The following is a 25,691-nucleotide window of genomic DNA, read 5'->3' as shown; positions in this document are numbered from 1 at the left end:
TGTACCCTGCCCCAGCATGACTTGGCTGCCAGCACCTTGCCAGGACCTATCCTGTCCTAGTCTCCTTGCCAGGGCTGGGGTCAAAGGTCTGAAAATACCCATGACAAAACAACAACAACAACAATAAAAAAAAATACAAGAAAGAACAATAGCCTGAGGTTTCTATTTTCCAGAACATGGGCTCTGTTACAAGTAGGTTGGTCCAGACACTTCCTGTTTATAAAAGGAGGTCCTGCAGTTCAAAGCAGAGCTTGATTTAAGGAGAGGCCATACGTGCTCCTGCACACAATGGGAGCAAAGGCTCTTGGCTCTGTCATGATTCCATAAAAGCTGGTCCCTAAAGGGCACCCCATGCTACCTTGGAGAGTAGTTTATTTATCCCATTGTCAATGGTGAACCCAGACTGGGCCCCTGGATTCTCTGTTTCTTCTGCTGTTCATCCTTGAGGACTAGCCCAGGAACTAAACCAGAGACAGAGTACACTGAAGAATCCAAATGAGACAAAGAATTTGAATGAAGGGGAAAAAAGGACACCTGTCGAGAGAATAGAGCAAAACTCAGGAAGATACCTCGCACAGATTCGCAGTTTAAAGAAAAATATAGCTTTGGTGTAACAAGAAGTCAAAAGCCTAAGGAGTAAGATTGAGGAGCTTTTGTGAGATGAGAGAAGGCTCTAGGAGGTTTTGATTATTCTTATTTCAATGGATGTAACAGTTGGAAAGAAAGAGAGGCCAAAAGCTGGCGAGCCATGGTTGAATCTTGCAGAAGTTTAGAGGTGTGATAGGCTCCCCCCCCCACCAAGTTTTCCTAATTTATAAGCAAATGATCCCATGCACATGCAGGCTACTGAGTAAAAGAAGCAGTAATCTTAGCAGAACTTTCCTAATAGACGGAATTTACCAGCAGGTTAACTTGACATACATAGTTAATGGGGTGCATAATCATGACTGTGCTTTGGAGTAATTAGGCATAAACAGTAAATAGTTTACATCATTAAGTGTAATTGGCGTTACTATTACATAACTGAACACATTTTGGCTTTTTTTCTCTGGCCTTAAGTTTTCCAGCATCCGTACTGTTATCAGTGGGACCCCGTGTCCCCGACACTCACGCTGAATGATCACTGTCCTAAAGAATAAACACACAAACCAATGGGTGTGTGAATGTCGCCAGTCTCTCCTTCTGTTCCTCCTAAGTATTGAGGTCTCCCTTGTCCTCTAGCAAGGGTCCTCCTTGGGTAGAACAACTATTTGGAGCTTTCTCATGCAGAAAGAGAAAGAAGTCAAGAAAAACAAGACTAGGGCTAAGAATGGGAACAGGGGTGGGAATTTGCAGGGGGAAATCACAGAAGTGCTATTAAAGGGAGTTAGACAACACACAAAAGAGGCATTCTTTTAGAAGTATTTCTGTGATTCACTCTTGCATCAAGAAATGCAAGCAAAACCCTCAAGTTATTTTGAAATTTCTCTTGATTGCTGGGTATTACTATCATTTTTTGCCATGATCCAGCTCAGACGCTGGATCGCACGGATCATGAGATTGAAAGGGTGTTCATCATTATCATTATCAAACACTGATAAAAATATATTTGAAAGTTCTCAAATATCACTCCATAATGGCTTGAGTTCCATTTTCTGTAATTCCCATACTATGTGTCAGGACTGAGGACCCCCGTGGTGTATGTAATTCTACTCTGCCAGTCTCAATCTATTGAGGGTTTGCTTTTTTTTTACAAATGTGGAAAGACTTGTGCACAGAAAAGACCATTTGCAACTATTTGGTTGACTATAACCCCACAATCGTATCTACGAATCACAATCATAAATATGAAAACCTTGGCTTTCTCATGTCTTTAGGCTCATTTTATAAGTTGTGTCCATCTATTTAAAAATACTAGTAATTCTTTAAAAAGGGGGGGAAAAAACCCCTAGTGATTCTACCTTAAAAGAAAAATGTAGTGCAGGCTTTTACTTTATGTTTCATGATAAATTCAGTAGATAAAACCCCACCAAAGGGTACAACCCATTCATAAATTTATTTAAAATATCTTTAACATTTTTTGTGATACTTTTCGATGTGTCCGTTGACTATGCTATAGTCTTCCAGTTAATTAGCCAAACATTAGTCTAGGTATTGCTGTGAAAGGATTTTGCAGATATAATTAGCACCCTTACTCAGTTCGGTGTAAGCAAAGGTGAACCTGACTTTGTCAGTTAAAAAGGCCTTAAAAACATGGCTGAAGCTTTCATAGGAGGAAGAAAAAGAAATTCCTTGTCTGGACAGATTTGGCCCATGTTGATGGAGCTAGAACCTATCAGGTCAGGATCTTCTCCTCTAACGACCTGCCTTATAGACTTTGGATTTGCTCAACCCGCCCCCACAATTGCACAAGCCACTTTCCTTGTGATAAACCACACACGCACACACACACACACACACATGCACGCACACACCTCCTACTGGATCTGCTTTTCAGATTGAACCCTAACGGATACACATTTCAAATCTGATAGAGCTGAAACTATTTCAAATGCCGCAGGGCAGACTTACAAACCCTACCAGCACAATTTCTGTTAATCTAATAAAAGAAATTTTTAAAGGTAAAAAAAAAAAAAAAAAACCCTAGGTTTTCTTAAATATGCAACACTGTTTCCAAAACTAATCATATTCTTACTTTTCTTAATTAAAAAACAATACATCTACTAATAACATTGCAAATTAAAACCACAAAGCAAGTATGCCAGTTACTCTAAACTGTCAAATTTTCTTAATATTTTGAAGAATTAAAATAACAAAACAGTGGGGCGCCTGGGTGGCTCAGTGGGTTAAGCCGCTGCCTTCGGCTCAGGTCATGATCTCAGGGTCCTGGGATCGAGTCCCGCATCGGGCTCTCTGCTCAGCAGGGAGCCTGCTTCCTCCTCTCTCTCTCTCTCTGCCTGCCTCTCTACCTACTTGTGATCTCTCTCTGTCAAATAAATAAATAAATAATCTTAAAAAAATAAAATAAAATAAAATAACAAAACAGTGGATTATGAGAATTGTTTTTTTTTCCTAAAAGCACACACACACACACACAAAAACCCTGTAAAGGTTTAACTTACTTTGAGATATATATATATATATATACACATATATATATATATACACACACACACACACGTGTATATATATATATATATATACACACACACATACATATATGTGGATATGTGTGTGTGTGTGCGTATTTGTGTAAGTTGCCAAAGCTATAATGTCACCTAACTCTTTAAAGGTCATAAAAGTAAAACTGAATTTGAATCAGGGTGACTAGTTCTATGATTGGAACAAATGGTATGAACAACAGACAATAACCTCATTCCACTTCAAATACACTCAAGAGATTTAATTCCACAAATGTGTCAGAGAGTTTTAAAGACAAATACTTGAGAGATGTATCTAAACGTGAATTTCAGTTTAACCTAATAAGGTAAATTCTATTCGAACCTTCCTTGTTTTGACAGCCAAAGGTGTCTGAAGTGAAGAGAAGGAGCTGTCAGTAAGAAAACACAGGGGCAGAAAGCAGAGGGCAGAAATTAGAGAATGGCTGTAATGATGGACATGTTTCTGTCAAAGCCTTCATGAAAACTATGATACGGGCGAGGGCTGGAGCTGGCGGAATGGAGAGTAAGAAGGATAGTTAAGAAAGCATCCTACAGAGAAAGTGGCAACACTTGACGAGGCCACAGGATAACTGTAGCGTAATTTGAGAAGCAATGTTTCAGGTCAATAAATTGATTCTAAACAATACCTATATTTCAGCTTTAAAAGAAAAAAAATATATGTATATATATTTAATTTTTGGGTGGCTCAGTCAGGCGGCCGACTCCTGATTTAGGCTCAGGTCATGATCTTAGGGTCATGAGATTGAGTCCCATGTAGGGTCCTCAGCATGGAGCCTGCTTGAGATTCTCCCTCTCTCTCTGCCCCACCCCACTCGCATATACTCTCTCTCTCCAAAAAAAAAAAAAAAAAAAAAAAAAGAAGAAGAAGAAAAAGAAAAAGAAAGAACTATATATGATGAAGTTAAGCACTTTTTTTTTAAAGCAAAAAAGAGAGAGGTAAAAAGAAAAGAAAGAGAAAGAGAGAGGAAAAGAAAGAGAAAGAAGGAGAAAAAGAAAAAGAAAGAAATTTCCAAAGGTGAGGAGAAAGGATCTGGGGTCATGAAAGCCAAGAGGCTACTTCAGGAGAGGTGAGACCACTGAAACTCCAACAAGGGAAATGAAAAGAGGTCTAGGTTTAAAGACTCAAATAGAACTTTGGGTGAAGTCTGAGAATGAAGATGTAGAGACAGGTGGGGATGAGAGGAGCGAAAGACAGAAGAAAATTGGAGAAGAGAGAAAGGGGAGCATCTTCAGAAGAGTTATTAGATTCCCTTTGAACAATTCAAATAAAGCCCGGGACTACGCCATAATGACTTTGACTTGCAGGATTGTGTGTCTAACTGCAGCAGTACACTGAGTCTGGGCCCCCAGGCAGACTGGGATTGACTCAGATCACATATTTTGGAAAATGATTTGCTAAATTCTTAGATCCGAAATGGGGAAGAAGGTTTTGTGTTGCTTGCAAAAGGACAGAGATCAGCTACTTTCCCCACAGAGTCAATCTGCTTTGCAAGGGTCATCTTTTTCCTTGCATTCGAGGATAAGAAACCTATCTGCCGTTTGTAGGTTTATATACTTTTCTGGCATTACATGATGTGGATTTCAAAGGAAATCTACAATACTAGTGGCGGGGTCCATTTCTTCAGTCATTCATTCGGCAGATGTCCGTGAAGAAGCAATTGTGTGCCCAGCACTGTACTAGCTTCTGAGATTAGGGAGATAAAACATGAATTCGTCCTTCGAGAAATATGCAGGCTGGTGGACTGTGAATTCATTCTTCCGATCCTTCTGGAAAGTAGTTCAGCCACAGCTCTTAAAAAAAACATATGAATTTCACACACCCCAATAAATCCACTGCCAGAAATTTGACCAAATGAAATGACTTTTGTGACTTTTATTTTTAATCAATTTCCATGTAATTTAAACTTTTAAGTTTTAACAGCCTTAGTCGAACAGATGTCTGTTCAAGTGTCTCTGCCACTTAATTACACTGTTGCCTCACTTTCTCTGGGCCGCACTGCTTGTAAGACCAAGAAAGCAATTCCAGCACATTCCAGTCACTAGAGGTGTTTACTGTGCTGGCATGTATATCATCTATCACTGTGCCTAGGACACGGAGGACGCCTAATAAACAATCCTGTCTCCCCTTAAGTGGTAACCACGGAAGTCTGCAATTACGTACAAATCCATAAACTTGCAAACAAAGCTGAGAAAATAGGTTCTCAAACAAGTTTGCTAAGGTGATCCGGTTATTGGGTTGGTTTTTGTTTTCCCACGAATGTCTTCCTGCCGCTGAAACTCTGAGTTCCAAGTTCCAAATTATATTCACATATTTCGCCGCGTTGGGGGATGCGATTGTTTTTCTTTTTCCAAAGGCAGGACCCATTTTGAAGCATCATGAGAAAGGGCAAAGAGCAATGCTTCTGGGTTTCCATGGATAATCGGGGTTGGGGATTCAGCAGAACGATGTGAACCTCACATTTATTCACAGCTCAATAAACATTTTTTGAAGATCTATGATGGGCCAGACACTGGGCCAGGAACTCGGCATTCAGAATGAAATGATGTGATTCTTGCCCTCAAGGGGTCTATTTCTGGCCTTTATGGACAAATAAATCTGCTATTACAGAACAAGTAAATCCTACCACAGAGTCATGCCCGGTGTTACCACAGGAGCCTGGAGAAGAAGCGTCTGCACCAGACCAGCTGGGGAGGGCTTCCCAAGGTGGTGCTTAAACTGAGTTTCGAAGGATGATGAGGAGTTAGTTAAACAAAAAAGCAGAGGGGCCACGCCAGGAAGAAAGTAAAGTCTACTCAGAGAAACAGCAGGAGTGACCATGGGCGCCAGAAACCATTATTCCACACTTAACATTGACATTATGTTCTCTGGGATTGTTCTTTGGATGAATTTAAAGCAATTTTCTCAATTACTAAGTTTTCTCACAAGAGAAGAAGGGAAGTCTTCACTCTGGAATTACCTCAGAATCTCCACCTTGATCATGGCCTGTCTCCGAGGAATACAGAACCACAGTGATGATTCAGGAGTGGAAGGAGACAGAACATCTCCTAAAACAGTCATTTTCTTGGCCAGGTGAGTCTGCCATGATGGACTTCCCTGGAGGAACCAACTGCCCTGCACTTTTACTCAAAATGCATCCGCACATCTTTTCCCTTAGCACCTGCTCACCTTCCAACATGAACTTTTCGGTTACGTTAAAGGCAAGAAGTGGGGTTGGGCAAATGGAGCGTGACTGGCCAAAATGGTGTGTTTTATTATAATTGACATAAAGCTCTCTGATCCAGAGACATCATAGTAAATGGAATCTTACCTGGCATGGGATTTAGTGCCCAAATTTGCATAGAAGGCTCAGGAGTGTGGACAAAAGTACCCTTGAATATCCCTTAAGCCACCCACAAAGAATAATGTGCGTGTTTTGTGTTGACAACCCTGTTTAGTATTATGTGTATATAGATGTATAATGCATACAATTGTGGGTGTATAAGTGTATAAGGCATAGAGCAAATGGCGTATAAGCAAAATAAAATTTAAGGTATTTTCATCTGAGTTATTTAAAAGAGCGCTTGGATAGCTGAATTTGAAAACTGAAACCTGTGATAGGTCCCCACTTTATAAATCCTAGTTCAATACTCATGCCGGTCCAGGAGCCTAGGATTTTTAAGAGATCGATGGAATTTATTCTAGAAGAGCGAGCACGGCCCTTAAGATCAGAAGACCTGGGATCCAGTCCTGCCACTGTCCCTTATTGATAAAGAGGGCCTAAAGATTTAAAAATCTAAGCCTTTATCGGATTTGCCCAAGATAGTCTTGGAAAATGTTCATGTCTATATTTGACATTCAATGTGTTGGTACAGTGCACCAGAATAGGGTAGTGAAAGACCCATGACATTTCTCCCTTTCTCGACTTAATAAAATTCAACCAGGGACCTTCTTATTTCCTTTGGGTACCTTCACTCATTTGCTCATTCAGTACTCAATAAATGTTTAGACTATTTTTAGAGCAGACTATTTTTAAACTGCAGCAAGATTTTTAAACAGAGTTAAAGAGGTTTCCCCACAACTTCGTGTATGGAATGAAAGATAGCCACAGGAATCATAATGTATACAATAAATTGACCACAGATAATTTTTCAGAAAACCAGTCTCATTCAACATCGACAATGACTGTGTTGCAAAATTAGGGAACAGAGTGAACAGTCTAGTTTAAACCTATCTGCCAAACTGGTACTAAGAGGAAAATCAACATTGCCTCCACTGTTTTCTGCCCTGGGTTTCCCCAAGGACATGTATATGATCATCACTGCCATGGGCCCCCTCCTCTGTGAAATCCCTCAGAACTTATGAAAATCAGCTTAGCTACCTTTTTATCTTGAGCTCTCTACACCCAAATGGAGAAACAGCCCTTTTTCTGTGAATGGCTCGATTTCATTTTTTAAAGATGGTCCCGTACACTAGGCTCCGCTAGGGATTTCGAAGGTATCACCCGACTGTTTTCCAAAGAACTCAGGCGCAATAAAACTACCAAGTATGCTTTGTCATTGGATTTTTTTTTCAAATATGAGTAATTTAATCCATGTGTTGCTCATTCATAAAAATTTCTACAATGCAGTTTAAGATTTTTAAAAGCCTCTTGTTCTCCAAGGAGGTATTGGGGCCTACTTAATACTTTTCTAGAAACTAATTTTTAAATCAAATTTCCAAGTGGGCAGCTCCCTTTCCCTTATGAAATCTGGATCCTGAAATTGTAGTTTGGGTTGGAAAACAGATTCCAAATGTTTTGCCTGTTATTTTGTTTGTCGACTACTTGTGCTAAGTTCAATTTCAGTGGGAACGTCAACTCAATTTTGTATGGAACTCAGTCTCTTTTAGAGAAAGACAGACTATTAGAGAATGCAAGCGCTATTAGTTGGATTCCACCGCGTGGTATTTTTGTTTGTTTGTTTTGAGGAAGCAAATGAAACCCTGCATCCCAAGAGCTAATGGAAAGATGTTTAATTTCCTTCCTCGTGTAGGGGCTGTATTTTCCCAGGGAACTACGGTTTCATTTAGAAAATTACTTTTTCAGGGTTCTCATTATTCTATTGCTCTGGAAGGCTAACTTACCTCCCGCGGACATGAGGTAGCATCTCTGTCTCAGCTAGAATCCTTCTCCCCGCGCATGTGCAAAGCGGTTCCCTTCCCAGGGGAGGGCCCCACCCACTACGCCAATTCACAGGCTCTGCTTGCTTTTCTCCTTTTTTCAGCGTCTGTCTTCAAAATGATAAGATATGCCTCAAGAACAGCCTAGAAAGCTGTTCCTCCCCCCCTCCCCCCACCACTTCTCCCTGCCTCATAGTCACCCTCCGCTTTCTTTGGTCCGAAACCAACTGTGAATTCCTGTCTGCCTTGCTAAGTGCTAGGAAAGCTGAGAACTCAAGAGGCTGCAAATATTGTGTCTTTGTTTTGCTTGTCATTTTGAAGTAAAGCTAGTTTTTTCCCTGCTTTGGGGGAAAAACTCTACCATGCCAATGGAAGAGGCCTGCGAGAGTTCCCTGCTCCTTCGTGGTGAGATGGAGGGCCTCAGTTGAATTCGTAAACCACCTCCAAGAAAGAAAAGAGAAGGGGCGCCTGGGCGGCTCGGTCAGTTAAGCAGTCCGCTCATGGTTTGGGCTCAGGTCATGATCTTGGGGCTGTGGGATTGGGCCCTGCGTTGGGCTCTGTGCTGGGTTCAGAGTCTGCTTGTCCCTCTCCCTTTGCTCCTCCCCCAACTCTCGCTCTCTCTCTCTCTCTCTTTCTCAAATAAATAAAATCTTTTTTAAAAAAAGAAAAAAGGAGAAATGAAATTATGTATTTAACGAGTGAACACGAGCAATTCACCACTGGGGGGAGGTGACTTTTCATTGGGTGCAGCTAAGTGACACTCAGCAGGTGGGGATATTGGTTGTGTATAGTTTTATTTCATTCCCAGCCTGGTTTCCTTTTATTTTGGAGCTAATGCCGGCTAGTGGGTCTAGTTGTGAGGGCAATAAAACAGAATCAGCAAATCACGCTTACTTTTCACCCTTTTCCAGGATGAAAACAAACAAAAATGTTTGTTTCTATAGCAGCAACCAACTGCTTTATTCCACCAACTTTTCCTGTATCTTGTCTTTTTTGCCAGAAGGTGCTGTGTGTTTAGTAAAATGTTCTATAAAAACAAAACAAAACAAAAAAACACACAAAAAACAAAACAAAACAAAACTGTAGGATCTCCAGAGGCCAACTGACAGCCCAGCTGCAGCACTCACTGTGTGACCTCAGGTAAATCATTTTAGTCACTCTAGGGCTCAGCTTCCTCATCTGTAAAATGGGCATGACAAGAGTGCTAACCTAAAAAGATTACTGTGAGCAATGAGTGAAATGAAGGAGTGAGAAACAGGGCCTGGCACATAGTCAAGCATTCAAAAACCATCCGCTTTCCCAGAATCTCTTCTGTCTCACATGCAGTTAGTGGATAATCTTCCGAGAATTACCAAATGCTTGTTAGGAGAGACGAACACTGTATGTGGGCTTCTACCTGTCATTTGTCCCACAAATATCAATGGAGCTCTTGTTATGTGGCAGGCTCTGGGATAAACACAAAGGTATTATTTCACCCCCTTGAAAACAAAGACTCAAGATTCATTTTCCTCAAATAGTAACAAAGAAAGACAAACGCTCTCCTCTGTTGCTACCCAGCTTCTGTTCGACTCCGTGGGCTGAGGCTGGAGAAGGAAATTTGTCCCAAAGGATTCTCACACACCAGAGAGCCATTAAATTAAAAAGCACTGGTGCTTCTGGGAGAAAAAGCCTGGAAAATATCACCACTTTGCACTAACGGCATCCACCCCGCGGACTCAGGCTCCTGACCCAGCTAAGGAGCCCCTTTTGCATGGAAAGAGCCCACGCCGCTGAATGAGAGTAAGTGATGCGTTCCCATCCAGGTGCCCTGGGACTGATGTGTGCTGTTCATTAGCTGTAAGCGGTAGCTACATGTGGAAATCCCAGCACACAGGAAAGAGAATACAACCCTAAGGAACCATAAATCACCTGCATTGATTCTAAAATTGACTGAGATGTGGCTAGAGAGTTGTTTGTTCAGAATTTAATTTGATTCACCAGCCATTGGACAGGCCTTTATTTGGTGTTAAACTGCTACATTTCCAGCTACTGGAGCTGACTCAGGTGTTCCTGAGTTTTTGTCTTTTTTTTTTTTCTTCCTCTCCAGAACTGCAGGCAAGGAGAACGGAATACATTTCTTTCAAACCCCGCTTCTGTGGGCGTTGAAAACAAACAAAAATGTTTGAGTCAAAGCTGAAACACGCCAATCGAGTGACATGGGTAGCTGCGGCGCCTCCTGCATGGGTGAATTCACAGCTGGGCACAGCTGGATGTGGCTTGGGTTTAGCATCTTCCATCGGTGACCTTTCTATTCCTTTATAAAGACCAAGGGGCAGCGGAAAACACAGGGCAGCGTATTTATAGCCATCGGGTGCAGTTCCAATTGGCTGGCCGAAGTGAAAAATACCAGCCCCTTATTCCCAGCATTCAGTCAACTAACCATCTGAAGCCCTGACCTCAGAATTTACCTTGTGCTCTGTACCTTCTTCTATCTCCTTCCGTATTAGGTACTCACTGTACCAAGCTTCGCCTGAGCCATCCTGTGGTAATGTTCTGTCTCCAAGGTGGTGGAAGTCCCTGTGTCTATCTACAACCTTCCCCTTCTCCCGTTTCCTCATTTTGGCTACGGCCATTTCTCTCCTGTTCCTCCTGGCCTCCACAGTCCATTGGCAAGTTTTTGGTTGCATTTGGCCTCCTCGCTTAGCTTGTGCTCTGAGGTCAGCCATATCAGGCGACCTTCACGCACTGATGCCTTTACAGTGCTTCTGTATCCAAAGAGTAATGGCCACATCCCCCACGCTAGCCATCGGTAGAATGTCTTCTCTTTCTGGACCTATTCTACAGGACTTGGAGGGAAGTCTTGTAATAACTGTTGCCAATTATGATGTACATGCCCATACCCAGTCCTTTCAGGCTCCCCTCCAAAGCCACATCCTTCTAGATGTCCTTGTTGGTGGTCTCAGCCAGATATGACTGCTCTCACCTGCCAATACCCACAGCTGTTTTCTCATGGACCCCTTACTGCCTTATATCCTTTCATGTTTCCATTGTCTAAATAATCTTACCTTCCCTGCAAGATTATGACTCCCTAAATGTGGAAATTGTTTTATATTTCTCAAGCCTATTCCTCTGCTTTTTGCTGTAGTATGTGTTTTGTTTAATTAATTTGGGTGGGGCAAACTGCCCCTTGTTAATACTGGTAATTTTCAACCCTCACATATTAGGCATTCATAAACCCATGTTTTTACACATGATATTTGTAGCAAGTATTTCTAGACATCTCTGTGCCATTACGGCAAAATTGTGTAGCTTGAATAAGTGAGAAAGAAGTGAAAATTGAGGAAAATCCTGACTCAATAAGAAAAAGGGATAGCAGTCCTTCTGTAAGGGAAGGGGACATCAAAGAGAATAAAAGGAAGGAGAGTAGAGATGTGAAGATACAGAGTTCCCCAGGGTTTAACTAGTTTGTGTAGGGCCCAGTTAGAAATGAGAAGCCTTAAATTGGGGAGGAAGGTAGCAAAGAAGAAATCCTAACTCACCAAGTTTATGCCATGTACTACAATCTTTAAGAAGAAGACATGATCCAACATGGAGTCACCTAGCAGTGGTGTAGGTGGTGGCTTCATGGAATTGGAGAGAGAGAGAGGGAGACGCTAAGTTAGTATCTCAGCTGCCCTTTGCTCTCTGAAAATGGAGGAGATACACACATCCCCTCATGCCAAGAGGCTTCCAGGGATACAAACTGGGAGATTGTAACCCAAAGAATGAGGTGAACTAGAGCAGAATCTTCCAGGTAAGATGGAAGATGTGAAAAAGACACAGAAAGGTGAAGAAAAGTCAACCACTGGAAGTCACTGGGCCCTGACCAATTTAAGAGAATTGCCAGGAGAACATCAACTGTAGACACAAGCTGAGGGCCCAGTATCCAGATCTGTAAGAGATAATGTCGAAAGAACTACTTTTTTTGATCCCAAAGGAATTCTCCCCTTAACCAAAGGGCTATGTACCTGTCTGAAAGAGATAAGGATAACATTCACTGGGAATCTTGTGTCTTGCTCTACAAAGATATATACGTGAAGATATCTATGTTTGCACATTTATAGGTACCTAAATACACAAACACATATGCACATACACACATATACAAATATATACTGTCATGGAAGAAGACGGATCAATTTCCTCCATCCCTACCTGAGGAACCCAGCAAGTTCTAGCATGACAACATAAAGCTGTAGGCTCAAGGATCTTCCAGACTGGCCCTGAGGCTGGCTTGGGGGTGAGGCTTGGATCTAATTTGCCTATCCCCATCCCGTCCCCCCAGAAGGCAGCCCCAACTCTGGCCATGTCAAAGTGTTTCTTACCTACTGGATCACCCATGTTCAAGCAGGAAGTATCTGCTCAAGATTATCATTTGGAATTTTGTGACTTTTCTGTTCTACCTTTTAGTAGCTATGTGACCTTGAGCAAGTTCCCATGTCTGCACATTTCAGATCATCGTTTCTATGACATGTAACTATGACAATGAAGAAGAAAGACAGTATTTGCTGGATCTAGCTGGTACACATAGAAGACTGCATTATGAAATAAGAGTTGCATTCCTTTCTGTCTTCTGTGAACTAAAAGAGTTGTCATGAAAATTTGACCAGACTATGCCTAGCAGATTGTCTCCTACAAAAGGTGATGAGAGAAGAAACAGAATTTCTATTACAACTGCAGACTGTGCTTTATACTACACACTTTTATGCTACATACAAGTCTTGGTTCCTTCCCCATCTATGTTCTCTTCCTTATTCCCTTCCACTGTTTCCAGGGGCTTGATCCCACAGTTCTCCTTTCTCCCTCTAGGACCATTCACGGTCCTCTCTCTGTTGTGGTTTTCCTCATGATCATCTAACACGCCCTCATCTTTCCCGTCCTGAATAAAACCTTCTTGAGCCACAGCTGTCTTGGCTAGGTCTCTCATTCTCACTTCCAAAATCACAGTTAAGAGCATTCTACTACCTGCTGACTCTAAATCACAGTCTCAAATCTTCTTATTAACTGCAGTCTAGTTTAGATCCTATTCATTCTACTTGGAAAAACACATTCTCTTGATTCGCACCAATGACCCACCCTTTCTAAAACGTGAAATACTTGAATCATGACTTTCCTTTCTAGAAATGCCAGTGCTTTTAGGGTATAGTTCTGATTCTTCACTTTAGCATTCACCTTCCATGACCCCAATCTATTTTTCTATACCTAAGATTGTCATAAAGACAAAATTAAAATAAATTAAAGAATTCCATGACTATGGAAGTCTAGAAAGCTTTGCTCACTATTCATGTCTTAAAGATTCTCAGTGTGTATTAAGATATCGAAGTCTCTATGAGGAGCTCTACAGGCAAAAATAATAATAATAACTCAGTCAATGAATAATTGCTTGCTTCTTAGTAATATCCATGGAATACTTCTTTTGATTACTATTCAACCTTTTACTATACAGATTTTAGTTCAAGTTGTTTTAAAGGTACAAGAAAATGTGCTTTAGGCTATGTATTTATATCCCTCTCAGAACCTATTCTAGGACTTGGATATAGTATGTGCTCAATACAACTGGGAATGCTAGGGTACATCCCATCACAAGAGGAGGCATAAATTTTCCTTGCTTTTTAAAAGAAATTAATTTATAGCACATTTGTCTGAAATGAACATGAAAGCAATGAACTATAAAGTCTCTATGACACCAATATTTTCTTTGACTCTCTCAAAGGCCTCATTTCTCCATAGGACTTAGAGAAGGAAGGAGTAGGCATTTTTTTAACCACTCATTAGAGCCAGGAGCCAAGCTTCAGTCAAGTACGTGATCAAGTGTCAGGTTCATAACCCTGTGAGATAGACAAGATTATCCACATATTTACTGATGATAAATCAAAGTTCAGAGTCACCCCCCAATGAAGTGACACTGTCTGTCTTCAAATTCAGGTATGCTGATTCCAAAAATCCTTGCCCTTTGCACAGAACTGAAGCTTTCAGAAACTATGAGGTGAGGAGGGACATGCAAATGTTCACGCTGAAAACCAGAGAAGGAATTCAAGATAAGAAAAGCATTTGTCCAGTGGCCTCGGTGATAAGACTTTGCCAAGAACATTCTTTTTTTTTTTAATATTTTATTTATTTATTTGACAGAGAGAGATCACAAGTAGACAAAGAGGGAGGCAGAGAGAGTGGGAGGAAGCAGGTCCCTGCTGAGCAGAGAGCCCAATGCAGGACTCAATTCCAGGACCCTGAGATCATGACCTGAGCCGAAGGCAACAGCTTAACCCACTGAGCCACCCAGGCGCCCTTTGCCAAGAACATTCTAAGGAGAAGACACTGAAGGTGCAAGCTGCCAAGTCCCAATCTTAGGCCCCATGGAGAACCAAAAGAAGGAAGACTGACAAAGAAGGAAATGACAAGGCGCTCAGATTGCCTCAGCTCCTGCAAAGCAGCCTGCCTTGGGGGAGCCATAAGCTGTGAACTAAAAGAGTTGTCATGAAAATTTGACCAGACTATGCCGAGCAGATTATCTCCTACAAAAGGTAATGAGAGAAGAAACAGAATTTCTATCACAACTGCAGACTGTGCTTTATACTTTTCCCCATGCTTGCTAACAATTACACTATTAAATCAGGAGTAGTCACTGAATGCCATTTGAAGAATGAATGAATAGAAATATGTTTATGCCAGAGAACCCCTTAAATTCCCTACTTCCTAGGGCTCCTGGGTGGCTCAGTGGGTTAAAGCCTCTGCCTTCAGCTTAGGTCATGATCCCGGGGTCCTGGGATCAAGCCCCACTTCAGACTCTGCTCAGCGGGGGCTGGCCTGCTCCTCTCTCTCTGCCTACCTCTCTGCCTACTTGTGATCTCTGTCTGTCAAGCAGATAAATAAAATCCTTAAAAAAAAAAAAAAAGATAATATATTCCCTACCTCCCCTTAATGAGTAAGGGTAGCCTCACTATCCATGAGGAACGAAACATTTATAAGTAAAACTATTTTGAAATTTGTATTCTGAGAATATAGCAATGTTCCTTATGGCTGGTTTCATACATCAGTCATCAAAACGTCAATATTCTCCACACATATGACTGTCATATTTTGATGTTGCTTTTTCAAAACACCTAGTGTCCACCCAACACTGCCACGCATTTTTAACCCGAAAAGCAAATCAGATGGTATCTTGGCAATCTGTGCTGATTGCAAGCCCCACTGATGGAAAATCCTCTCCTTGCACAGGACACCAGAAGTGCTCCTTGTATGTTACACGGTGAGCGAAAGCAGAACAATGAGAAGAACATAGCTGGGTGACAGCACTTCACTGAACATTCGGATGATAGGGTCAGAAATAAAATAAGAACCCCTTTGTTCTCGGCGTTTTCTGCAGAGGATTCTTGGAGCCTCTGCGAAAACCCAATTCTACAAGGCTTTTTTCTGCAAAATTACTGGCAGATAGGAACTTTTCAGCTAGCACATGCCAAAGCCTCTGCCAGGAATGTAAGCGGTACAATAATTTTTTTTATGTCTTTAGACACCTAGAACAGAAACCTTAAACACCCAAGTGTCAAAATAAGACAGATAACCCAATAAATTTGCTAGAGCAGGGACAGGGAAAACAAACACAGCCTTCTGTTATACGGATGTCTTTTAACTCTCTCCGACCACTAGCCTGAAACCTTAGCCTGCCACACGTCTTTCCTGTCGAGCTGTTTATTTAGACTCCCGTAAAGCCTCTCGGCACCCATTTTTAATTTTCAGCTTGCTTCTTGTCAGCTTTCTGAAAAGCATAGCAAGATCCACTGTTTAACAAAAACAGACACAAATCAGGGAAGGAGGAGATGGACGGCAGGAGGTGGTGGGTGGGGGTGCCTCCCAGCGAGTGTGAGAGGAAAGCCTTCCTGGTCCCATTTGTTTGCGACTGGGCGCAAGGGTTGCCCACGGAGGTCATTCAGTCTTGCGGGCTTGGGCTTTAACTCTGTGCCCACCCTTGCTTCGGCGTATTCTGCATTCCTTTCATGAAACGCTCTGTAAGTGCTCTTTGGTAACATGGGCAAGAAAAGGAATCTTCCGTGGCAGTTCATTGCATTCCGGTCGTTTCCTGTGCTTGATTAGAGGGCTTGAGGAAGCTGCAAGCAATCATCTTGTCCTTCGAAAGAGGAAAGATAAGAGGCTTGAATTCAAAGATATCGTCAAGTAGTGTTATTTTTTTTTTTTTTCAACGTAAGTGATAATCCACGAAGTAGCAACTGTTGATCAAGTAATGTTCCATGCAACGTGCTGTGCCTGGACCTAGGGGCAGAGGGAACATGCTTTGTGAACCAAAAATTGGAAACTCAGAGTCTCATATAAAACAACCGCGGTGTGGGGGGGGGAGCTACAACCGTGGTGGGTTTCAACGCAAGAGGCAGTTAGGGAGGTGGAGTGTGGGTGCCTCAAGTCCTGGAATCCACGGGCAGTTTGATGACCTAAGGGGAGCAGCGTGACACACTACTTAAAAGTGGGTTGCTGGTTTTGCGAAAGCAAGGCTTATGATCTCGGTAGTTGTGGGAAATAGAAAATATTTCCACCTCTTCCCTGTCTCTCGGCTCCCACTCCGATGCAGTTGGAAGCAATCTCCGTTTCCTAGAAGCGCAGACACTCAGTTTTTACTTCGTTGATAGCAACGTGGATAGCAATCTATCCTAGAATAACTTATCATATAATATGCCCTAATAGTAGTGTATCCTATCACATAGTGATATTCTTAAAACCGTAAGGTTTGGGGACACTGGTAGGCAAGAAGAGGAGAGAAAGAGGTTCTTAGGGGAAAAATAAAATCCAAAGTAAATTGCACCCACGATCCCACTGTGTGTGTGTGTGTGTGTGTGTGTGTGTGGGTGGGTGTGTATGCGCACATAGAGAGGTGAAAGTCTTAGATCATCTCCAACACAATCCCACCCTCTTCCAGGGTTAGCTGCTGTAGCATTTGAGGGCATCCCTTTCCTGGCTTTTTCTTGTGCTTATATCTGATCTATAAGAATATACGTGAACATGTACAATAGATGTTTACATCATCACAAACAGCCACATGTATGTGCACTTCTTTTGCACAATGGTGGGATCTTCTATACCTATTGGTATACCACTTACTTTTATAATTATATAAAATTATATAATTTTATTTATCTATTATCTATTATATAAATATATACATATAATTATATATAATTAAATAAAAAATAAAGGTTTATCTTGGCCAGTATGCACTGTTCCATGTGCTCTTTATGACAGTTGCTTAGTGTGCCTAAATAAATATACCACTTTTATTGAACCAGTCCCCGAACTGAGCTCATTGGTAATTTGGGGGATTATAAACAAGGCTGCAATTAACATCCTTGTATGTATATTTTCACTGATTGGCGTAATTATTTCTGAAAGATAGATTTCTAGAAATAGTAAGGCTGATAACTGGGCCTGGCCTTTTGTTATTAATTTATCAAAAGAAAGAATTTGAGGTTGAGGGAGAAAGGATCAGAGGCAACAGAAACACAGAGAGCCTGGAAGACAAATGTTGGCAGGGTTCATCCAAACACTGTTGTGAGAACAAGAAATCTGAGTCTCTGACATCAGGTATCTGTTTCCATTGACGAGGGATCTCAAGAGCTCAGTGTCTCCAGCTTTCCTGAGTCAGCATTTTAATTTTAGGTAATAATTAGGTAAATTGAATAGTATCTAATTCTTAAGAACTTACTCAGACTTTATGCTCACTAAGCAACATTATGAATGCAGTATGATTTCCCCAAAGATCTCACTTGAGAGAGAATTGAATAGAGGAAAAATGTAGATAGTAAGCTCTCTCCCAGTCTGTGTTTTGGGTTCACGTAAATCTGCCCCTGAGAAATGAATCCTCCCAGCATGCTCATAAAATTAGTTTTTGAAATTACGGAATTAGTTTTTGAAACTACAGAATTACCTATGGGGCTTTTGGAAAAACATTCTGTCATTAACATGTGACCATCTCGCCTCCATTATGTATCTCTGCTTTCAAAGTCCTAGAAAGCAAGACCCAGCCTTATTTGAGTCTGTCATGCCTGCAGCTAGAGGGCAATGGCAGAGTGGGCATCAGGGGCCCCGTTAATTTCTCAAGGTCCTTGACATTGAGATCTCCTGGTTCAACATCTTAACTGCAACATCGACACTGCTTGCACCTGACTCCACGGTCTTCAGTCTCACTTGCCTTGAAAGCACACAAAAATAGCATCCTGCTGTTTATAGAGCAAAGCACAGTTCCCTAAGGGCTGCCATTTAGGACCCAAGATCTGGACCCATCATGACTTTGCAGTCCAATTTCTCACTCTACCTCTCATTTCCATCTCTAGGTCTCTGCTTCTGTTATTTTCTCCACCTGAAATGCCTTTCCATTCCCACCACCCTCTCCTTGGAAATCTAACATATCGATTATAGGAACAGAATTCTAATATATTTGTAAAATAGAAGGTACAAATTTTTCCCTGATGGGTCGGGGCTTCCATAGTAAAACCAAGGTTGATAAGGCTGGGAGATGGGCAGGGATGGGGGTGAGTTTTGGACTCACGAGTCACACGGGCCTATTTGCCCCTCCCCCATCCTTGGGTTTTCTTTTGAGCTCTCGTTCCCACCAAAGAATAAGGCTTAAATGAAATTGCTTTCATAAATGGTCATGATTGTGTATCTGTATTAAGGTTTTTATAAAAGTAAATTTGGCATTATTTTTCAACCTTTCTTGGGTGAGCAAATGGAAAAAGTAAGTTTGTGAAACTCAGAAATTAAATCTGTTTGTCAGAATGACGTGAAACTGTTCCTTAGGACTGAACAAAAAGAGAATTCTTCATTGAGGGGGGAAAAATCTTAATTTCTTTCTAAAATTGACCAATGTGACATTTGTTTTCTTTTTGAACCTGGTTACCCAACACCGTATTTTCTTTTTTGACCTTGGTTACCTGATACCACCACCAAGCCATCATTTATAAAGTTGTTTTAGAAAGTCTTTAGTCAAAAGCTCCAAGGTAATTCTCCTCATTCTAAATTTAACTTTTTTCCTTCTCCTTGTGAAAAACAGGTAATTTAAAAAAAATTGTTAAATATTACTCTAATGTAAGATAATTCTAGATCTAGAGCACCTTTCTCAGGATTTTTATTTTATTTTACTATAATATATGGAATATACAATGCTTTCCAAGTTCAAAGGATTAATCTTTTCCAAAAGTTGTCCTGACTTGCTGTTTACCTTGCTGCTAAAGAACAGAAAAAATCCCAACCATGAATCCTCCACAAATGAAATATAGACTTATGTTTAGATATCTTTGCTACCAATCAGTTCTGCCCCCCCAAAAAAAAGATTAGGAAAAAATCCAGAATACTTCTCTCCTTTGACAGATGTCCAAGCCTCTCGGTATCCCCACCTCTGGAGTTGGGATACATATATATATATATATATATATATATATATATATGATTAAAAATATATATATATGATTAAAATTGCATAGAGAACTGAAAACTATGTGGTAAGGAATAAATAATGTATAATAAAGTTTTGAGGCAAAAATAAATGGGCACCATAATAATGACTTGATTGGTTTTTAGGTTTCTTGACATCTAGAAATATCTTATTTTAGATGAAATAAAAATTGGGCCAAAGCTAGAGAAAGGAGCTAGTCCTGAGTTCGGCAAGTGTCCAGTATAGCTGTGCAATAAAGATTGGATCAAACAGAACCCAACTCAAAGATTCAAGCCTTAATCTGAATTAAGGATTTCTTTTAAAAAAATAAACCCACCTACTGTCCTACATCAGAGGATATCCTGTGGCCAGTGCCTTATACTACCAGTCTTGAGGAAATAACATCACAAAAGAATGCAATTAGCCAGGAGCAAAGAACTAGATCTTATGTCAACCCAGTATGAATTGCTTAGGTGAGTCATGCAGTCACTTTGAGTCAATTTTCTTATTTATGAAATCTGGGTAATAACACTTGCCTCCCTGTTTCAGAGGAAAATTGAGAGTATTAAATGAGGTCATGTAAGTGACACTACCCTATGACCATAACACATTATTGTTATTATCACAATATCAGTTTCTTTTCAGCCCCAAATCATCTCCTGTGTTCTACATGGCCGGGCCGGTACTCCATGGGCAGAACAACGATACGTCTTAGATTTTCCTGGGTGACCTAACTTTCAACAGTTCTGCCCCACCGTCCTCATGAGTACACTCCTCAAATCATGTGTTCTTAGATTGGAAATCACAGCCAGTAAATCCTTAGTGAGATGTGTCCAGACACACCGTGTAATTAGAGTTCTACACGCAAACAATATTCTAACAGTGATCTCCATCTGAAAGCCATAGAATGCTCAATACTTTTATTGGGCTTTTAGAAGAAAACTGGCCAAATGCAAAAAGGAAGAGAATGAAATAAGAACTCACCTCAAGAGAAGAAAGGGAAAGCAGCTATCACAGGTGTCTGCTGCCAACTCAGGTGCAACTTACCCTCTGACATTAGATAAAACTAACCTCCTATACTTTTGACAATGGCACCAAGCTGTGAGTGTCCCCTCAAAGAGAGGTAGATGTGAGTGATGGCTAGTTTGGAAAAAAATGCCTTTCAGAGCAAGTCTTTGGCGGTCGTGGAAGCTGGATTAGAAAGGAGTTCATTTAAGTGCACGAATAAATAGAATCTATATACATGGGTATTAGAAATGTCATTTTGACATTTTAAAAAGAATAGATCTCGACCTCAGCTGGCATATGTACGTCCGAGCCTCCCATCTCGTTCCTAGCATTACTAACTGGTGCATTACTGCTTGGACACTAAACGAAGAGAAATGGCATTCCATCACTGGACCAACACGTTACTCCAGAAATCCCAGTTCTAACACAAGGAGTATGTTGACAATGGATGGAGCAAGCATATACTGAAAACTTCACACAGCGCAGCTGGTAAATCACCCAGAAAACCAATTCTATTTAAACGCTTATGAAAGCTCAGAGGAAAAATCCAAAACATCTTTTTAAAATCACAGTTGAAAGTGAAATGACGTCTTCCAGCAGCAACAGGCTGGGGAAGGAAATGGTAAAACTGGGTTTTCTCCTGCAGTCGGGGAGCTCATCTTTCCTTCCTTTGTATTTTATTTCTTCATGTTAACGGAAAGCAATAAGGGCTACTGTTTGCATCCAGGTCTATTCTGAAACCCTGAGCAGATTGAGATAACAAATCCTCAGGGAGGTAAAAGACCCCAGTGAGAAACTGGTGTAGTCTAGCAGACAAGCTAATTTAGGCAGCCTCCAGGTACCTCCAATGGCCTTTGTCCGATCTGGCTGTTGGGTCTCATCCTTCTTTCCATCCACGGCTCCACCACAGCCACAGTAGCTACGCACATGCACCCTGACAAGATTTTTTTTAAAAAAAAAAAAAAAAAAAAAAAACCTTTTTTGTTTTGAATCCAATAAGCTGAATTTGAAACATCTAGGAAATAATCACTTATAACACAAAAGCAGTCAGGCAACATTACACAAGTAACAATGGCTTTGTCCTAGTAAAACTTTATTTATGAACACGCGCATGTCAGATCATTTTTTATTTGTTATACAACATTATTTTCCTTTGGAGTTTTTCCAACCTGTTCAAAATGTAAACATTCTTAACTCATAAGCCAGACAAAAGCAGAGAGCAGGGTACATTTATTGCCATAGGCCGCAGTTTGCTGACCCTTGTCTTCGAAGCTCAGAAGGGAAAAGAGTACTAAGGAACACTTTCAGAAGTCACTCTGGGAAGTTAGCTATGGAGGCAGCCCCTTCCTCCAAGGTTCAAGGTCGATCAGGTGTGCTGGTCGTTAGTGTGGTCAAGTGACTATTTCCTGGTCTGCTCCTGGGCACAGAATGGCATCGTCCTTTCCCACACCCTTGTGGTCAGGGAGGTCCTATGGCTTCCTTTGGCCACAGAGCTATAAAAAGTGACATATTCTCTTCCAGGTAAAAACTTCAGGAGCAAAAACATGATGTACCATATTCCCTTCTCAAGGTTAGAGCACTCATGGGTGGGCAAAGAGCCAACGATTGACCTGTAGTACAAGGAGACTGAGGAAGAAATAGAAGTCTATTAAAAGACTGAGATTTTTTTTTTCTTTTTTAAAAGATTTTATTTATTTATTTGACAGACAGAGATCACAAGTAGGCAGAGAGGCAGGCTGAAAGAGAGAGAGGAAGAAGCAGGCTCCCCGCCGAGCAGAGAGCCCGATGTGGGACTCGGTCCCAGGATCCTGGGATCGTGACCTGAGCTGAAGGCAGAGGCTTAACCCACTGAGCCACCCAGGCGCCCAAAAGACTGGATGGTTTGTCATCATAGTTTAGTCCAACCTCTACTAAATGCAACCAGCTTATTATATACTATGATCAGGGGACACCTGAGGTGCCTTAAAATGAAACATTTATACCCATGTTAGCAGAAGACAGCCTCTTGGGCAACTGAAAATTAGTTAGCAGATACAGCATGGATTTATTACCCTTGTGTCTTTGAACCATGAAGAAAACCATAAAAGTAGTAGATAGTTTTTTTTTTTTTTTAATGATACCGTTCAATGCAGATGAGAGTGTGGTAAGACAGGTCATCTCCTGTTCTGTTAGCAGGAAAACAAACTTCTGCAACCTTTCAAGGAAGCTGGTTTCCTGTACTCACTGGTGTCTTTTACAGATTTTCAAACTCTTTGACTTCATAGTCAAATTCTACTATTAGGAATCTTACCTAAAAAAATAATCAAGGCTAATCAATAATAACAGGCAAATATTTATGAATAATGAGATCTGTTTTTGTTAAAATAAGGAAAGGAAAAGAAAACACCCTGGAAAAATCGTGTCCAACTTTATGGGAAATGACAAAAATTATGTTATATTCATATAATGAAAAAATTACAGCTCAATTTAAAGGAAGTTTATGAAGAATTTTAATGGCAAAAACAGATCACATATTATACATAGCACAAATAGTGTAATTCAACGATTTATATGTAAGTTACATATGCTACATGTAGAGAGATAGAGAGAAAGAGGACTGGCATGGAACACACCAGAACGTGGTGAGATTACAAATGGTTATTATTTTATTCCATTGACACTTTTATATTTTCAATTTTTCTACAAGGAATATATATTACTCTCATAATCAAAAAAGCAATAAAATGTATTTTTAAAATAGTCCCAAGCCAGCCAGCTTTAGACGCCCTTTTAGGGAGCACCAAGTTCTTTTCTCCTTTCCATAAGCTATGAAATGCCAAGTATCCCCTTTATTGAAGAAGGCCGCCTTTCCTGACATTTTTACTTTGGGCCCCAAATTAAGTTGTAAACATAAAACCACCCCCCCCCCAAATCATGACTCATGGAGATCTGCACTGAAAAGAATGACCTATGCTTCTTGCTGACGCTGGCATGTATTAATTCAAACCTTATTACTATTTGATTTAATTTATTATCTTAATTCTTGTAAATGACTTGCTTCCAGAGAGTTTCATAGGCCTTTTACACCCACCCTTCCAGCCTTACCGTCTCCGCTCTAAAGCTAGCTCGCAAATTGCAGTGGCTTACAGAATAATTCTTGTTCCTTTCATGGCATCATTAGGCATCAGGAGGGCAGCCTTCTTCTGTCTGATGATTCCAGCAGCCTGGGTGCTTCCATTGTATAGAACCCCATACACCAAGCCTTCTTCAGAGGTCTTTGTTGGAATCTGTGAATTCAGCTAACCAACAAGTTAGAAAAATACGGCCTACAATCACTCTATCTTCATTCCCTTTGCAGAAAGACAGTCCCATGATCTCATGTAACCACGGGGAGGCTGGGGAATGTAGATGTTCTGTATGTTGAGGAAGGGGGGATGGAGTTGAAGGACACTAAGCCTATCTCTGCTGTAGTCAATCCAGGAGACTGACTGGAGCTCTCAGCTGTCGGTATCGCCTATGCTGGTTTACCTTAATCCCTTTACTAAAAGATCTCCCCCACCCAGCTAACCTTGTTCCCACAAAACTGCCAAATTCCCTTTGAATCTCACCTTTAAGAAGCTTTTCTAAATGTTTCAGTTCACAATGAACTTGTCCTTTTCTCCATGGGTCTGTTATAGGAATCCATACCATAATACTTCTCAGAGTCTGACGCGTTAGAGAAAATCATGTATGTTTTTTCTTCATCACAGCAAAGGGACCAGACTGAACTAGGTGTTACCCTTCGTGGTCTCCCCTGATACCTAGCATGATGCTTTCATGTAGTAGGCACTCAGTGAAGGTTAATTTCCTTCCATGTTTTCCAATCAACATTCATCAAAGCTAACTGAACAAAAATGCACTGGCTTCCTAGTTTACCTAAATGCTGGTCTTAGCTCTCCCTCTTAGTAGATATTCTATGAAGAATAATTATAGTGATGTCCAGAAGAACCATCCAAAAGTGTATGGGCTTTAAAACCTCTTCGGGGATTGATTTAAAAACCAAAGGATCTAGCTTAAGATTTCTTATTCCTCTGATAATCCCGTCGTATTTTGCAGATTTTAAAACTCTCTGTGGGTTTTTTTTCCTCTTCCTGCAAAATCCGAGTTCTTCAGTAAATCAACTTTTCAGTCCAGTGGGTATAAAAACAGACTGTGTAGTGAACGGGCTTCAGCTTTGCTGAGTATGCAGGCAAATGGAAAGAAAAGCAAAGAAATAAAATAAAAGTGAGAGGTGTGAACTTTCCCCATCCATCTTAATGGAGTGCTAACCTTCCTGCCTCACGGTGACCATTCGAATTCTAGAACTATTAAACAATGAGCTGAAATCCAAACATTCAGTCTGGGAGTGAAATCTTGAGAAACGACAGCTGTGTCCAGTTTTGACTACAATTCAGGCTTAAGAAAGCAAACACATGCCAAATAAAACTGATTTTGGCTGTCCTCTGTCAGTTTTAGGCTCTAGAATCTCTCCTCTTAGCTCTGCCCTGAAAGATTCACCCTATTTAAAAGGTGGAGGGGGCCCAGAGCGTGACCTTGCTTTTAAAGATGGCACTTGAGACAGGGAGCAGTAAGTCAGAGACCTTATCTTTCATCAAGGAGTGCCTCAAAACTCTTAGAATTTAGGATCTCAGCAATTGTTGGTGGTCACCATTTGGAGCGATCTGCATGATGTTTAGTACTAGGTTTTGTTCATTTAAATTAGGCCTACACACACACACACACACACACACAGATGGCATGGAGGGAAAAGACACAGAGACTTCTTCACAAGAACCCAGAAAGAATAAGTAAGAACATTCATTTCCAGAGCATTCTTCTTGATAGTCTCCTTTAAAAAACACAAGGGACTGGAAGCAACTAACCAGCAACTGTGCACTGGTTCTGATGGTTTGGTAATTGCAGAAAAGCACCAGAG

General features: G+C 40.9%; 1 long non-coding RNA gene across 6 annotated transcripts; it reads right to left on the bottom strand.

The window, feature by feature from the left end:
• Window positions 1-15,628: 15,628 nt before the first annotated feature.
• Window positions 15,629-25,294, bottom strand: LOC116571161. 6 transcript variants are annotated; one of them, XR_004277744.1, is made up of 6 exons: window positions 24,346-25,294; window positions 23,843-24,036; window positions 22,879-23,048; window positions 22,312-22,384; window positions 21,601-21,692; window positions 15,629-16,581 (listed from the first exon to the last, which is right to left on the bottom strand). It is a non-coding gene; the product is annotated as an uncharacterized LOC116571161 (long non-coding RNA). The 6 variants fall into 6 exon arrangements; XR_004277748.1 differs by having other exon boundaries at window positions 23,885-24,024; XR_004277743.1 differs by having other exon boundaries at window positions 23,885-24,036; window positions 24,346-25,293.
• Between the last annotated feature and the right edge of the window lie 397 nt (window positions 25,295-25,691).

Source organism: Mustela erminea, chromosome 12 (assembly GCF_009829155.1).
Source record: "Mustela erminea isolate mMusErm1 chromosome 12, mMusErm1.Pri, whole genome shotgun sequence".
NCBI lineage: Eukaryota > Metazoa > Chordata > Mammalia > Carnivora > Mustelidae > Mustela > Mustela erminea.
This window is presented reverse-complemented; position numbering and strand designations above follow the sequence as displayed.